The sequence below is a fragment of the Elephantulus edwardii genome, unplaced genomic scaffold (assembly GCF_000299155.1).
Source record: "Elephantulus edwardii isolate Elephantulus edwardi_28Jun2011 unplaced genomic scaffold, EleEdw1.0 scaffold00203, whole genome shotgun sequence".
In the NCBI taxonomy this organism is placed as follows: domain Eukaryota; kingdom Metazoa; phylum Chordata; class Mammalia; order Macroscelidea; family Macroscelididae; genus Elephantulus; species Elephantulus edwardii.
Genome location: NW_006399953.1, coordinates 4812712 through 4816763, shown reverse-complemented (window position 1 = coordinate 4816763; position 4052 = coordinate 4812712).

The window sequence follows — 4052 nt, the reverse complement described above, 5'->3', positions numbered from 1 at the left end:
AACAACAACAACAACAACAACAACATTGTAATACATTTATAACAGCTAAGCACTTGATGTTAACCAAGACATGGGTAGTTCAAACTCACACAAGTATTTCTGTGAAAGAAAGACCTAATGGATCTGCTCTTACAACAATAACAGCCTGGAAAATCACATGGGCTTTTGTACTTTGTCACATGAGGTTTTGATGAGGCAAAATCAACTTGATACCAGGTAACAACAATGACCTCTATCTACTTTAGAAACCGTGTTGTGCCCTGTCTCACTCTGACAATCTTGCTACTATATTAATGAACAAATATTGATATTTAACTTTTACTACACAAAATATTTTTTAAAATTTCATTTAAATATCTACTTTTTGCAGAAGACAAAGGACTACAAAATTCAATATGGATTGCAAGTCAACATCAAGCAAACCAAATCCTTCAGCCCTGGATGGATGGAGAAAAGGCTGAAATTGTCAATGACTTCTCTTACTTGGATCTACAATTAACACCCTTGGTATTAGAAGTCTGGAGATGATGGCAAAGTCTACCTTCTGGGATGTCTCTAAATTACTGATGAATAATGATGTCAGTTTGAAGACTAATGTATGCCTAATACAAGTCTTATGCCTAAGACTAATGTAAGGCCATGGTCATTTCAATCACTTGCTATGGCCCTGGGAGCTGGACAATGAATATGAATGGCAGAAGAATAATCAATGCCTTTGAGTTGTAATGGTGGAGAAGAGCATTAAATAGCTCATCTACTGCCAAAAGAACAAAAAGATATGTCTTCTATAAAGTGAAGCCAGAGAGCTCTTTAGTAACTCTCTAAGATGCACTTTGGGCATGTATCTAAGAGAGGGTATTTCATAGAAAGTGATATTATGCTTGGAAAGGTAAAGGGCCATCAAAAGGGCGGAAGACATTAGATGAGATAGATTGAAATGGTGACAGCAGCAATGGCCTCAAGAGGGTCAGAGATGTTGAGAACGTCACAAGATAGGACAAGGATCATACCTATTGTTCATTAGGTCACTATGAGTTGTAAATGACTGGAAGACACCTAATAACAACAACATGACAACTTTTTTTCTACTGCCTTTTGATATCCTATGAACTCCTCTACTTATCTTGTCTTCTGCTAGTCAATGATTTTGATGACCTTAATGTTGTTGCTGTTTATTGCCATCGAGTCAAGCATGACTCACAGCAACTCTAAACAAAAGACCTAAAGTCCTTCCCTAACTATCATCAATTCCAAGTTTATAGAGTTTCCAGAGGTATATGTTTTAGGAAGTGGATGTCACTCCTGCTTCCAAACCCGTTTTACAACCGGGAGCTCCACCAAACACTGTCCATCCACATTGGGAAAGCATTCTGGTATTTGATACCCCAATGATACAAGGTTCAGTATCACAACAACTCAGGCTACTTTATACTGCACATTGATAAAGAATGATTTACAAAGTGTAAGAGTGTTCATCCAGATGTAAACAGCACTAGTTTTATTTAGCAATGGTCAAGTGTCATCAAGTCAAATAAACTGAAAGTAAGTTCTGCACAAAAGACTTGTATTCTATTCTATAACTAACATAATTTCTGTACAGAACTCTGTTCTTTAACTACCTTCATCTCTGTGCATTTAGAGAGTTTAGAGAGTTTGTAAAGTTTCCAGAAGCATCTAGCTTAGGAAGTCGATGCCAATCCTGCTTCCTAGCATAAATCAATCTGGAAGTTCATCCAAACATTCTTCATAATGAGTAACTATTATGGTATTTGACAAGACTATGGAACAGTGTCCATATGGAACAGTTGAGGACTCTTCTTCATAGCGTCACTATCAGTTGCCTGCAACTTGATGGCATTTAAGAACAACATCAACATAGAAAGAAATCAGCTGGCCCAGTGGACAGAAAGCAATGCTACCAAGCCAAAGGGGGGTGACTCTTAATCTGCAGCCTTTGGGCCTGTCTTTCATTGTTTTTGTTCAGACATTCCTCAAGGTCGTATAACCCTGGTGTACAAGTTACCATACAGCAATAACTTGTGGTTGTTGTGAGGCTGAACACTGTGACACTGATGTGTCAAATGCGTTAATGGTCAGTTACCCAATGTGGACAGAGTTGGGTGGAGCTCCCCGATTAAAACAAGCTTGGAAGGATGAGTGGCATCCACTTCCATAATAGCTTGCCTCCAGAAACCCTATGAACCTGGAGAGAGGATAAAAGACACCCAAGCATTGAGGACTCTTCTTCATAGGGTCTCTGATTCGCCTGTCACTTGACAGCACTTAACAACAACAACATGGAACAGTGTCCAGCATCACAGCAACACCAAGTTATTCAGTTAAGCAAATAAACAAAAGATTATTGTCTCATTTAAGGAATATTCATTCGAAAATTAATAAATTTGCAGGGTTTTAAAGCCAATGCCTTTGATCAGACTTCCATTGTATAAATGTACCACAACTTCTCAATCCATTTGTTTGTGGTTGGACATCTGGGCTGTTTCTATGTTCTTGAGATGGTGATAATGTTCTGTGAACACTGGTGTATAATTTTAGGAAGATTCTTTAATCTATCTCCTATAGTTTTCCCTTCTTTTGTGGATCTGGTTTTTTCCACATAACAAGATATTCTATCATGTACCCTATATTTAATTATACCCTTATCCCTATAATTAGTCATGTTTTCAAAACGGTTGTGTACTGTAGAGTGGAAAACAACCTATAGCTGATCCTCCTGTAGGTTTTCAGAGCAGTAAATTCCACAAGAGGAAATTGCCCATCTTTCTACCCTGGAGTAGCTAGTGGTCTCAAATCGCATGTCTTTGGGATTGTAGGGCAGTTTATTGCCACCAGAGCTGTAGTTCAGAATTCGCTCAATAAGAGTTTCACAAAACAATGCACGGTTTCTTGTTGCTGTTTCTATGAACAGTTCAGTCATAACCCACCCGTAGTTGGCCCTCCAGGAGGTTTAAAGAGGCAATTAACCACAGGGAAAGATACTATCCATCATTCTCTTGTGGAGCACCTGGTGGATTCAAATAACATGCCTCCAGGATTGCAGTAGAGCTACTTTTCACTAGGCATCTGGGCCCCAGGTGTGCTCATTGCTACCAGACAGAAGTAGGATATACATTCTTATGTATAAAGTCTGACTACACCTATAGAAGAAAAGCATTATAGCACTCTTTCCATACTATTACAGTCCTGAAAACCCTATTGAGCATTCTATTTAATAATAGGGTTACAGGTTTCCTAAAGGTATGAGGGTTATTGTGAGTTGGAGGTTGACTTGATGACAGTTAACAACTTGCACAATCTATTCATTTTGCTTTTTTTGTAGTCATGTAACAATCAGCTAAATAATATGAAAAGAAAGATAGAGTTAGAAAATTGTTGCTTGTCCCTCTTCATGGTAATACTAGATCCAGGCAAGTAAGAGTATTATAATTTGAATTTTGTTAAAAAAAACATTTATAAGTTTTATGGGGGGAAAAAAACCCCATAAATAGATACACACATACTATATGTTATATACATATTTAGATTCTGGGTATTTACTGTTAATATATTAAATATATATATATATGTTTTAACTATGCGCCAAGCTATGTTGAAAACTATAGACTCAAACTAATGCCATCACCTTTATTCTAACATCACAGGAGTTATTCTAGCTTCCTATACCGCTTCTGTAGCTTCATATTGTCCTCTACTGTTTTTTTGTTGTTATGTGCCATCAAGTCACTTGCGACTCATAACTGAAGGGACAGCAGAAACCCCATTTTTTATAAACCCCCATTGATGCTAGAGGCAGAAGTGGGCCATAAAAATTCTTAGCTTAAGACAAACACCAGTGCCCCAGGTAAATCCTTGTCTGTCCATGAAAAGTAAGTAATTAACTAATGTCTGTTGTTGTTGTTGTTATGTGCCATCGAGTCGTTTGCTACTCATAGCGACCCTATGTACAACAGCTCTAAACCCTGCTCTATCCTGTGCCAATCTCATTGCCTCTGACATACCCATCCCGATTACCCCAGTCACTGAATCAATCC